Consider the following 13,116-nt stretch of genomic DNA (forward strand, 5'->3'; position numbering starts at 1 on the left):
GTGAAAATCCAGTCATTCAAACTCATAAATAATGTGTCCTTTCTTTCTTGCTTCTTTCAAGATTGTTTTCTTTGTTTGTAGTTTTCAGCAGTTTATGATATGTCTGGGCATGAATTTTGGGGGATTTATTCTTTGTGGGGCTCCTTGAATTTATACGTTTATGTTTTTCTCCAAACTTGGGCAGTTTTCAGCCGTTGTGTCTTCAAACGAGTTTGCAGATTTTTAGATTAATCTTCAAATTAATCTTCAGATCTTAAAGATTTGAAGATTAATTTCCCACACCTTTCTCTTTCTTCTCCCCTCCGAGACTCCACTGGCACGAAGGTCAGGCCTTTCGGTGTTCTCTCATGGGTCGCTGAAGCTCTATTGTTTTGTTTTGGGGTTTTTTTTTTTTTTTTTTTCTATCTGTTTTTCTCTCTGTTGATAAGATTGATCATTTGTATTGAACTAGCTTCAGGCTCATTAAATCTTTTTTCTCTCATCTCCAGGCTACTCTTGAGCCCGTCCAGTGAGTCTTTAATTTTGATTATTGTATTTTTCAGTTCTAAAAATTCCATTTGGTTCTTCTTTCTGGCTTCTGCTTCTGTGCCGAGGATTTCTATGTGTGCGTTCGTTTACTGGGAGCTCTGTCGTCGTCCTTGTTTTAGTGAAACAGCTGCTTCACTGTCTTGTCTCTCGGTTCCAACCCCGAGTCATGTTGGTCGTGCTGTCTAATGTCCCATCCCACGTGAGCTGAAATTTTCCCGGTTCTCCCTGCGCTAAGTAATTTTGTACCCTGAACATTCAAAATATTGCCCTGAGACCCTGGGTCTTGTTTGAATCCTACGGCGAATGTTGATATTTTCGTCTGAGCAGACAATTGATTCAGTTGGGCTCGGGTCGCAAGTTCTAACCACCTTCCCTGGGCTGTGGTCTCCACCTCAGTTCTGTTCGCAAGCCTTTGTGGTGCTGTGTGGCTCTCTCCGGCTCTGTGCTGTGTGGGTGCCACTCAGGGGGGCCTGGGCAGCGGCTGTGCTGTAGGTCATTTCTCAGCAAGGCTGGAAGGCTGTTGGGGGTCAGCCCCACGCGTGCACAGCTCGGGGGTGAGCCGGGAGTCCATAAACGACGTCATTTGGTTGCTTTCCTGCGCTCCCCTTTGCCGTCTTCTTGGTGACCTCCAGTTCCCTGGTGTCCCTCTATTTGATCTTTTGGCCAGAAAGCTGGGCCTTTATCTACCTGGCTCTGTCACAGGCTTCCTGTGACAATGCTTGTGACCAGGGCCAAGTGGCGGGAGGACAGTGAGAGGAAAAATTCATGGGGCTTTGCTGCATTTTCTAGGGACTGGAGAGGAAGGGTCCCCTGTGCTGTAACAGTTTCAGGCCCCCGCAGGCCCCCTTTGTCACACAGGATGGCCTCAAGGCAGGAGTGCAGAAAAAGAGAAAAGAAAAAAAAAACAACACAGGGAGATTTCCCCTGCTCTCTCTTTCCCCTGCTCTCTCTCTGTCTGTTGGGAGTCCTCTTTCTTTTTAAAAAAAAATTTTTTTTTATTTATTTATTTTTGGCTGTGTCGGGTCTTCGTTTCTGTGCGGGGGCTTTCTCTAGTTGCGGCAAGCGGGGGCCAGCCACCAGGGAAGCCCCGGGGGCCACTCTTCATTGGGGCGCGCGGACCTTTCACTGTCGCGGCCTCTCTTGTTGCGGAGCACAGGCTCCAGACGCGCAGGCTCAGTAGTTGTGGCTCACGGGCCCAGTTGCTCCGCGGCATGTGGGATCTTCCCGGACCGGGGCACGAACCGGTGTCCCCTGCATCGGCAGGCGGACTCTCAACCACTGCGCCACCAGGGAAGCCCGGGAGTCCCCTTTCTTACTTCTCAAGTCAGAAATAGGGGCTCCTGGCCCTGCCTCTGTCCCTCCCTGTTGCCCATCTCAGGTTTCAGGCTGCCTGGAGAGACCAGCTGGGGGATCCTGGTTTGTAGGGATCTTGAATTTTGACCTTCTTCCCCAATCCACCTACTACTGTATACTTTCTGAGTCCTCAAATGGCCGCCCTTTGCATTCTGTCCATGCATTGTAGCTGCTTTCGGTGGGGGTGACAGGTTACAGTGGGCTTACTCTGTCTTGCCCAGAACCAGAACTCGTGTGCGCATACACACAGACACATACATACACTCTCTTGCTTAAAAATTGACTGAGAGGCCCGCATCTGGAAAGATGCCTGGGCACCTGCCCAGGGCACTGGTGAAGGAGGAGCACTTCTCACAGGCTTGCTCTGCGGGGTCCTCAGCCATGTGGCTCTACATCACGAGACGGCCTCAAGTAAGCTGCAGGCTGAGTTTCAAAGTCTGGTCTGAACAGCCTGTTTTCCTCTGACTTCAGATTGCTCCCAGCGAGCTGATTGTCTCCTCCTGCCCAGGCCTAGGCGAGCGCCCAGAGCTCAGAGGCCAGTCTACATCGGGCGTAGACACATTTTTTTTCTGTCCAGGCTAGATAGGAAATATTTTAGGCTTTGCGGACCATACGGTCTCTGTTGCAATTTCTCAATTCTGATGTAATGTGAAAGCAGCCATACATGATATATAAATGAAAGGGCATGGTTTGTTCCAGTAAAACTTTATTTTATAAAAACTGGCAGCAGGCTGTAGTTTGCTAACCCTTGTCCTAAATGATACTTTCACATGATGATAAAAATACTTCCACCCTTGGGCTTCCCTGGTGGCGCAGTGGTTGAGAGTCCGCCCGCCGATGCGGGGGACGCGGGTTCGCGCCCCGGTCCGGGAGGATCCCACGTGCCGCGGGGCGGCTGGGCCCGTGAGCCACGGCCGCTGCGCCTGCGCGTCCGGAGCCTGTGCCCCGCAACGGGAGAGGCCACGACGGTGAGAGGCCCGCGTACTGCAAAAAAAAAAACAAACCCAAAACCAAAAACTTCTACCCTTTCTCTTCAGTTCTAAATAAAAGACAGACTTCCACCTTCCAGCAATGTTAGGAGAAAGGCCACTTAACCCCAGACTTTTGTTGTAACCAAGTTCCCTCCTTGTGACCTGGCTCCCAAGCTCCCCGGCTCGATTCCACCCACTCCAATCCAGTGCCCACTGTAGGCACTGCATTGTCCATCCTGCTGGGACCCTGCCCCCTGCCCCCGCTCATCCTCCTCAATTCCCCATGGGCGGGGCGGCACCCTGGGCCCCAGGCTCACCACCTGCTGTTGGAGACCGAGCCTCATGTGCCCAAAGCAAAGCTGACTGGGAAGGCTTGTGATGGGGCCACAGACACCGTGTGAAGGGAAAGCAGGCCCAGGGGAGGCGAGTTGTCACCGAAGCCTCTCGAGATGGGGGCGGGGCAGTCTGCGGAGGGGCCGTCTCGGGCAGAGGGGGCGGCAGGCAGACAAGGCAGGACAGGGGATATAGCTCCCCGACCCCTACCGCCACCTTAGTTGAACCAAACCTCGGGCCAACTCTTCCTAAAACGGACCCGCCCATCCGTCACCCTCTTATCTGGGAAATGGTGAAAGCATCGTTTGTCAGGAGTGGAGGGGAGGGAGGGCAGAGCACCCTAAGTGACTGGAAACAGGACGGGACTTTCTCGTACGAAACGCTCTACGCCTTAATCCGTAGTTGGTTGTGAGTTGCCGAGTCTAACCCATCTCCGGGCTCTTGCGGACCCCCAGGCGGGAAGCGTTTGGGCGCCTGCCTTTCATCTCTTTGCTCTTCAGAGCTGAGCTGTTTCTCCTCTTCACCAGCACTGCTTGTCACATGGCAGGTGTCACTTCTTCGGTATGAGTGCACCCAAGTCACCCAGACCGGAACCCCTCAGCGGGACGGGGGCTGTATTTTTTTTTTAATTAATTAATTTATTTATCTTTGGCTGCACTGGGTCTTGGTTGCTGCACGCAGGCTTTCTTTTAGTTGGGTTGAGCGGGGGCTCCTCTTCGTTGCGGTGCGCGGGCTTCTCACTGCGGTGGCTTCTCTTGTGTGGAGCGTGGGCTCTAGGCGCGCGGGTTTCGGTAGTTGTGGCACGCGGGCTCAGCAGTTGTGGCTCGCGGGCTCTAGAGCGCGGGCTCAGTAGTTGTGGCGCACGGGCTTAGTTGCTCCGCGGCGTGTGGGATCTTCCCGGACCGGGGCTCGAACCCGCGTGCCCTGCGTTGGCAGGCGGATTCTTAACCGCTGCGCCACCAGGGAAACCCTGTATTTTTTTAAATTCAGGTATAGTAGGTGTACGATATTATGTGTTACAGGTGTACAGTATAGTGATTCACAATTTTTTAAAGTTATACGCCATGTATAGTTATTATAAAATACTTGTGATATACCCCATGTTGTACAATATATCCTTGTAGCTTATTTTATACATAATTGTTTGTACCTCTTAATCTCCTACCCCTAACTTGCCCCTCCCCCCTTCCCTGGCCCCACTGGTGACTGCTAGTTTGTTCTCTAAATCTATGGATCTGTTTCTTCTTTGTTATATTCACTAGTTTGTTGTATTTTTTAGATTCCACATATAAGTGATATCATACAGTATTTGTCTTTCTCTGTCTGACTTATTTCACTTAGCATAATGACCTCCAAGTCCATCCATGTCATCGCAAATGGCAAAATTTCATTCTTTTCTATGGCTGAGTAATATTCCATTGTATATACACCACATCTTCTTTACCCATGCGTCTGTTGATGGACCCTCAGGTTGTTTCCCTATCTTGGCAACTGTAAATAACGCTGCTATGGACATTAGGTTGCATGCATCTTTTCGAATTAGTGTTTTTGTTTTTTTCAGGGATACCCAGGAGTGGAATTGCTGGGTTACATGGTACTTCTATTTTTAGTTTTTTGAGACGCCTCCATAGTGTTTTCCACAGTGGCGGCACCAATTTACATTCATGGGGGCTGTATTTAAAAGCGCAGCTGGGGGCTTCCCTGGTGGCGCGGTGGTTAAGAATCCGTCTGCCAATGCAGGGGACACGGGTTCGAGCCCTGGTCATGGAATATCCCACATGCCGCAGAGCGGCTAAGCCCGTGCGCCACAACTACTGAGCCTGCGCTCTAGAGCCCGCGAGCCACAACTAAAATAAATAAATAAATAAAAGCACAGCTGGACACAGCCTTGCCCATCAGCAAATTCAGTGTGCCAAGAGCTCCTGGTAGCAGGATATCACGTGACTGGCTGTGGCCGTGAACAGTGGGCGGGGTGCACGTCCGTCTTCAGTTCCTGTCCCAGGGATTGCACTTGCCCCGAGGAACACGGGCTGCTCGGGAGCCATGGTCACACCCCTGCCAAACAGAAGTCCCGGTGGAGACGGCTCCATGATCTGGCTCAGGCTCGGCAAAGGCAGCAGGGCCTCCCACGCCTAGTCCAGATTTCCTTTCAAGACGCTTAAACCTCAAACCACCCTGTGATCCAGGAGCTTGAGCGGAAACTGCCGGGTCCCAGCTGTTCTGGCTCACAGGCCCTCCCTCACCCTCAAGAGTGTTCGCTTTCGCTGGCTGCCTTGGTGCAGCAGAGGCCCGGGGCCCAAGCCCCACAGTGGTGATGCAAGAGGCCCTGAGGTTCGGGCAGGCGGGAGCACAGACCCAGCTTCTCTGCTCAGACCTCCCACCAGGCCCTGAGAAAAGCTGGGGGCCCTGGACCAGGCAGCACGCTCAGTGCTTCACCCATCCCCACACAACCCTGTGAGGTCCCTGTTATTATTATTATTATCGACCCCATTTTGTAGATGCAGGACCTGAGAGCGCCCAAAGCCACAGCGTGGAGAGGCAGCGCTGGCCAGCGTGGACCTGGGCCTGTGGAGCACAGGGTGGGCGCTCCGACTCCTGGCCCCAGGCTGTGGGCTGAGGGCTCCGCGGCTGAACACAGGCCGAGTGTGCTGTGCCCGGCCCAGGTGTGACGGCGCCTCCTTCACTGTCAAATCCAAAGGCATCGCCAGGCTGTGCCGACCCACCTGCCAGAGTTTCCGTTTGTTCGTCTGTTTATTCTTTTGTACAACAAATGCCAAGTCAGTGAGCAGGAGAGTTAAACGCCTGCTCTCAAGGAGCACAGATTCTAGCTGTGCGGAGACAGACGATAAACCAAAGAAACAAGTGGGGTGTGCAGTCAGGATGTTAGCTAGAGATGGGCGCCTGGGAGGATATGCTTCCAGAAAGAGGGCCTGGCAGGGCATTTCCCTGGTGGCACAGTGGATAGGACTCCCTGCTCCCAATGCAGGGGGCCCGGGTTCGTTCCCTGGTCAGGGAACTAGATCCCACGTGCATGACAAAACTGAGAGTTTGCATGCTGCCACTAAGGAGCCCGCGTGCCACAACTAAGGAGCCGGCGAGCCACAACTAAGGAGCCCGCCTGCCGCAACTAAGACCTGGCACAACCTAAATAAATAAATAAATACTTAAAAAAATAAAAATAAAAGTGGGCCTGGCAGACACTCCCAGCGGAGAGGTGTATGAAGGAGGAGGGAGGGATGCCTCTGTGGGACCCTCCCCAACCCACGCCTGCGAGCTGTGTGGAGGGCCAGGGGCCTGTTGGAGGCGGGCAGGGAGGAAAGAAAGGAAGGGAGGAACCGCTGTCGTATTATTTATTGGTGACCCTGAACCGACTGGCATGGAAGCGGGGCGTCTGGATCACTGGGTGACCCCAGAGACGCCATCCTTCCCAATCTTGAAACACTCGGAACAATCTCGTCTTGTGAAAGTTATTTTTATAATTGACTTGCATCCCCGGTCAAAGGTTTCCGTAGTGTAAGCATTCAGCCTAGAATTCAGAGGTTGGGTGCATCCCACTGCCGAGACAAACCCCCTGGGACTCGTGCTGCGAAGATCCGGCCACTGGATCCAGACACAGGAGCCAGCTGGCCTGGGCTGATTTGTTCATGTGATTGTCTATTTAAAAAAATTTTTAATCTCTGAAAGTCACTGAGTCATGGTTTCTGGGGAAAATATGATGACTTTCTCTGTGATTTCAACTGGACATCCCAGATTTGCCCTCAGTAATCTAGAATAGTCTCTCAAACACACATTTAACTTCTATAAGCCTTTCTTGAGCTTATCGGAAAGCCCGGGCTGCACAGCTCAGCCGCGGCACGGACAAAGCGTGAGCCCAGGTATCCCAAGTCCTTGCCGACAGCTACCACCGTCCTCAAAATGGTCATAACGCTTATGAGCATTATTAATTAATTATATCCTAAGTGATATTACCGTTAGTTATATTGTGCTATATGACTGTATTGTGCATTCTACTTAACACTGTTGGTTGAATGAATACTATTTGTATTAATATTTATCATATTAATTATCATTGTCATTCCTATTTTGATGCTGGTGGCAGATGTTGTCTGGACTCCAAACAAAGGCTTGGGAGCCCCGGTCTGGCTCTTCGTCCCCTACACCACATTGAGAGTACACTACGCAGAGAGGCTGTGATTATTATACTGTTGATGGGGACCACTGAGTGGGGCTTTAGGGCTGAGTGCTACATCAGCGGTCTCATTTAATTTGTACAACAACGCAGTGGACCCTCGTGGCTGCCATCACCCCTGTTTTAAGGATGCAGAGTCTTAAGACTCGCAGAGTCTTGCACAAAGCCCCACAGTCGGTCCCAGAACCAAGATACACACACGGAGTCATGCTCTTGGCCACTCTGTTCTTGTCTAACCGTCACACGCTGTGCGTCTCCAGCGAGTCCTTCGCTTCCCGGGGCCTCTGTTTCTCTATCTGTAAAACACTGGACTCGGGCTTGAGCGCTGGAGTTCCTTCTGGCCTGACATTCTGATTCTGATCGTGTCCAAGCCATTGTTACCTGCAGAGTAAAGACATAGCTTCTTTAATTTGTTTTAAAATTCCTCTGAGCTTCCGGGGACATCCAGTACCTTTTTCATCTCTTCCCGGTGGAGACAGGATTTCAAGAGTAAGAGATGAGGCTCCCAATTACGTGCTCTGGTTGTTCAGAAACAAAACAAACCCTCATCCAAAATAAACAGGCCTTCTTGCTTTTAGGGAGAAAAATGACACATATGCATATTCATTTATATGGTAATTATCGTTATTTAGCTTCGCGGGGACTAGCATTGGTAATTTAGAGCACAAAAAGGAGGCAGGGAGTAGTGTTCAGGGAAAAAGAATGCAACCATATCCCATCGGGATTCTGTAGTTGATGTTGCCTTTTTTCCTTGGCTTCCTTTTTTTTCTTTCTTTTTTTTTTTTTTTTTTTTTGGTCTAATGCAATCTCTTTGAAGAATGCTTTTGAAGTGACCATCAAATACAGTAGAGAAAGAGAGATTAGCACTTTGTATTGGAATTATCGAAAGCAGGTGGGCGCTACGTTCAGGGACCAATTGGCTTTTCTTTAGGGGCAGCCGAGTTCGTGGAGTCCGGGAGTGCCCAGTTCTTGAGACCACATCTGTAGGGCAAAGGAACGCTGAGAAGTAAGGCAGGGAGTTCAGGAGACGTGAGGGGAAAGGCTCAGTACCAAAGAGAATCTAAATCTCACCTGCACCATCGTCACCGTTTGCTCTCCATTTCTTTTGGATTACGAAGAATCCCTTTCCCTTCTTGGACACCTAATCCATCTCCCTGCAGCTACCGTGGTCTCTTTCTTCCTAATCCTGTCTTCATATCGCTGCCAGAGAGATTGCTTTAAAAAAATGAACAAATGTCTTTCTTGACTGCAGAACATTCATATGGTTCAAAATTCAAAAGGTACCCCCCAGGTCCCCCTCAAACTCTTGTCCCCCAGCCACTTGGTTCCCTTCCCTGGAACCAAGCTGACCTGGAGTCAGCTGCTGTTAACACTCCCTTGAAAGAACATCCCTCTGAAGAGTATTTGTTACACAGAGAAGCATCTGTCTTTTGAAAACAAATGTCGTGTGTCCCTCCACCGCCGAGCACCTTCCCTGCTTCCCATCTCTTGTGGGGTGCGTACTCGAAGCCCTGAGTGAGGGGCCTGGGCCCGGGTGCAGCCCAGCTTCCTCCCTCTGGTCTCTCTCACCCGGCCCTCTGCCTCTCAGACCTCCTCCAGCTTCACCTGCACTTGCCCCGTGCAGGGCCTGTGCAGACCCTGGAGGACAGAGCCCCAGGGGCCTCCCAATAGTGTCCCTCCTCCTGGTGTCCACACCTTGCAAAATCCTCTCCCCTTGCCTGGGGGCAGGACCAACAGAATGGGGCAAAGGTGATGAGGATCCACTCTTGTGATTGCATCGCGTTATCTAGGACTTCACCTTAGCAGACCAGAGAGAGAGATTCTCCTTGCCGGCTGCCGTGTTGGAGAAGCCTGTGTGGGCTGCCTGGAGGACCCCACAGCCTCCAGCCTCCAGCCAGCAAGGAACGAGAGCCCGCAGTCCTAGAGCACGTGGAAGGAAATTCTTCGACAACCTGAGTGAGCGTGAAAGCAGTTCTTCCTCAGTTGAGCCTCCAGGTGAGAGTGCAGCCCGGCTGACACCTCGATCGCTGCCCTGTGAGAGCCCAGCAGAGAACGCAGCTCAGCAGTGCTCAGACTCCTGACCCATGGAAACCATGAGATAAATGTGTGGCTTTAAGGCCACTATGGTTGTGGCCACTTGTTATGCAGCAATAGAAAACTAATACACGCATGCTCTTTTCACTGAGATACCCCACCCCTCCTGTCCCATAGCCCTTAGTCTCAGGTTTAAGTCACTTCTTCAGGGAGGGCCCCCTGACCTCGCCCAGCCCCGGGGAGGATGGGTTTCCTGTTACACGAGTTCATAGCATCCTGCTGTCTTCCGTGGGTTCTGGGAGGGCAGGGGCCCCGTCTGTCCCATTCACTGCAGAATCCCCCAGCATCTCATATGGTACCTGGCACGGACTCCAAGCTCAGGAAATATTTATGAAGTGAATGAATGAACGAATGCCGTTCAGATAATCCCCCAGCCTGCACCACCGTGGCCATGAAATCCTTTCCCAACCTGCTGTTGGCCCAGGGAGGGGCAGGTGTTTAAAATCCGTCACGACTGCTCCGTGGAATCTGAACCACCCTAATGACGGTTTCGACCCTATAGGAGCGGAATTGTCCCGAGGCTTCTCTGGGGAGAATTTTTGGGGGTGTTGCCCTGGCTTCTTCCGAATTGTGGAGATCCACTTAGTGACTTTCCCCATCACATCTGAAGATTATTTTCCATTATCAGTGTTTTCAATGTTCTCATTTGGCCTTGGTCTCCTGTAGCTTGATCAAGTTCAACCACTGCACCCAGGGGTGGCCATGCACACCAGACCCGGGGTTCCAGTGTTTGGGAACCTGTCTCCCGACTGGATCTTGTTGCCCTGTGTCAAGACTACCTGTATCCTTCTCCTTCATTCCTGTAATTGACTGTAATAAGAATCAACCACCAGGACACTAGATTTTAAAATATTAAATAACAGCATGTCACAGAAGTCACTGTGCCTTGTGGATGAACTCCGATTTGTCTCACCAACTTTTTTTTAAACATTGTCTTGAGAACTATTCCTACCTGAAACCTTTTATGAAAGGGGAAACTGAGGTCCAAATGGAGGAAGGGACTTAGCCTAGGTCAGGGGACCGGCGGGCCAGGACAGGTGTGGACCGCCACCACACCTGGCTGCCAGGCCCGGCTTCAGCCCGGGACCCCGCGATCCTGTGCCATCCCTTTGACAAAGGTATTTCTGCATCACCAGGGCCAGGCCGATTGGAATGTCACGGACAGGGACTATCAGGCTAAGAGAGACAGAAGAAATGTTTCCGTGTATGCTCCGCCACCTCGCCCGGCTGTGGGGAGGGAGCAGCTGTGCGCAACGATGATGGCTTGTCAGGCGCCGGGAGTTTCATCACCCGTGAAAAGTCAGAGGCCTCCACGGAAGGCTCGTGCCTGCCTCTGCTGGCCTGTGCCATCCCTCGCACATCTGGGCTGGTGGGCGGGCCTCGGTGCGGCTCGGTGTGGGCGCCCGGGGATGGCAGGCAGGCCTCGAGGGCTCTGGGTCGCGCAGCGCGTCGTACAGGCACCGTGCCTGGCCCTGAGGCCCACTGGGCAGGGCTACCCTGCTTTCCCATGCGAAGTGAGCCGAGTGCGAGCAAACCAGGATCACTAACGGGTGGGGGGAGCCTGCTGCCCCCATGGGCCTCCCCGTGCGTTAGGCAGGGGTCCTGTACCCTCCGGGGTTGGCTTCTGACCCGCCAGCGAGCCCACAGCGTGCTTTTGGAATCATTGCTTCAGAGAGTTCTGGAACATCCCGTAACTGCATGGATGAGAGTTAGCAGTCTTTTTTTTTTTTTTTTTTTTTTTTTTTTAATATATATTTTATTTATCTATTTGGCTGTGCCGGTCTTAGTTGCAGCGTGTGGGATCTTTAGTTGCGGCATGTGGGATCTTAGTTCCCTGATCAGGGATCGCACCCAGGCCCTCTGCATTGGGAGCGCGGAGCCTTAACCACTGCGCCACCAGGGAAGTCCCAGCAGTCTTTCAATTGTAGTGCCTGGAGGGAAACACAATGCAATTTCAAGACCCCCTGGAGCCTCCCCGGCCCTGGCTTCTGTCCGTTGGCCTTGGCTTTTCTTGCCTTCTCTGGGCGTCCACTTGGGCTGGAGTTCACTGCTCCGGCGGTTGGGGCTGGTTCTTGCCGGGTGTAAGGCAAGAAGCCCCTGCAGGCTGAGCCGGGCCGTCGGCAGCGACCTTTAGTGCGACCCAGGCAGGGACCGGCGTGTCGGCGCTCACGTGGCAGTCGGCACCCGCCTCGGTCGTGCCCTGGGTTGCCGCGCGCCTCTCCCTTCTGCTTCCCAAACCAGGGTGCTCGGAGCCCCACCCACCCGAGCGGGTAACACGCCCGCTAACACAGGTCCACCTGCTGCGTCCGCGGCCCCCGGGGCGGCCCGGCAGAGGCCCGCCGAGGGACGCCGCCCCAGCCTGCGCTCAGGGTGCTGAGCTCTGACCACGTCCTCATCCCCAGCCGCTGGTCAGGAAGTCTTCCCAGCGCCTCCACGGAAAAGCAAAGGCGTGAAGAAAGGGAACGTTTCCCCGGGGACCTGCGGTCACTTCGGTGGGATGCAAGCAGGCCCCTGCTTCAGCGAGTTCAGAAAATATCAACCCACCCCATGACTCGTCAGGCCTGAGACTGTGGTGAAGATCAGAAGAATAAAAATCGTCTGATAGCATTTACATGTGGAATCTAATGAAACGTGATACAGAGGAACTTATTTACAAAACAGAACCCGACTCACAGACTTCGAAATCAAACTTCCGGCTACCGCAGGGGAAACGTGGGCTGGGGGAGGGATAAGTTAGGAGATTGGGATTAACATATACACACTACTGTATATAAAATACATAACTAATAAGGATCTAGTGTACAGCACAGGGAACTCCACTCAGTGTTCTGTGATAACCTATATGGGAAAAGAATCTGAAAAAGAAGGGGTACATGTGTATGTGTAACTGATTCACCTTGCTTACACCTGAAACTAACACAACATTGTAAGTCAACTAGACTCCAGTAAAAATTTAAAAAACAAAACAGCTAAGGCCAGCGCTAAGCCCGGCACAGGTGCTGGAGAGCAGCGCGGGTCCGTTGGGGTAAAGGGGCCAATAGTCGCGAACCGGTCTGGACCGGTACGCGGTGCAAGTCCCTGCCACGCTCGGAGGCACTTTCTGGTGAGATCCGCACAGCCGTCCTGCGAGGTGTTCAACAACCAAGACTTCCAGGCACCTACTGTGTGACAGGGACCATTCTAGGTTGTGTGAGGGACAAAACAGAACGAAGGAAACAGTGCCCGCCTTCGCGGGCCCGTGGCTAGTGGAGCAGGTAGGCGTTTAGCACTGGGATTCTCCCACTTTACAGAGAAGGAGGCTGCGGTGCCGGAGCCCCGCTGCTGACCCAAAGGAAGGGTACGTGTGTTGCCTGAAAAAAGAACTGCTCTTCCAGAAATCCAGCAAGTTCCAGCGTCTGGCACCACGTCCTCTCCCTCCTTGAGCGGCAGAACAACATCAGCGAAAAGGCAGAACTTTGACCACGTCTCCAGCTTGCTAAGTCAGGGAGAAGGTCTCCGAGGCACCCTGGAAGGGGGTCGCTCCCCCCGCCCTCCTGCCGTGATCAGTGCAGGTTGGAGGTGTTTGCTCCGCAGAAAATGCAAAGTGAGACTTTGCGTTCACGGGTTAACTTCTTTCTGCTCTCATTTCATGTCGTGGAGATGCTCCGT

At 52.5% G+C, this 13,116-nt stretch overlaps 1 protein-coding gene across 13 annotated transcripts in view; it reads left to right on the forward strand.

The window, feature by feature from the left end:
* Window positions 1-13,116, forward strand: part of LOC102990948 (adenylate kinase 8) — a 142,443-nt gene that overhangs the window by 32,824 nt on the left and 96,503 nt on the right. The gene's annotated exons all lie outside the window — the stretch shown is intronic.

Source organism: Physeter macrocephalus, chromosome 13 (genome assembly GCF_002837175.3).
Source record: "Physeter macrocephalus isolate SW-GA chromosome 13, ASM283717v5, whole genome shotgun sequence".
Classification (NCBI taxonomy): domain Eukaryota; kingdom Metazoa; phylum Chordata; class Mammalia; order Artiodactyla; family Physeteridae; genus Physeter; species Physeter macrocephalus.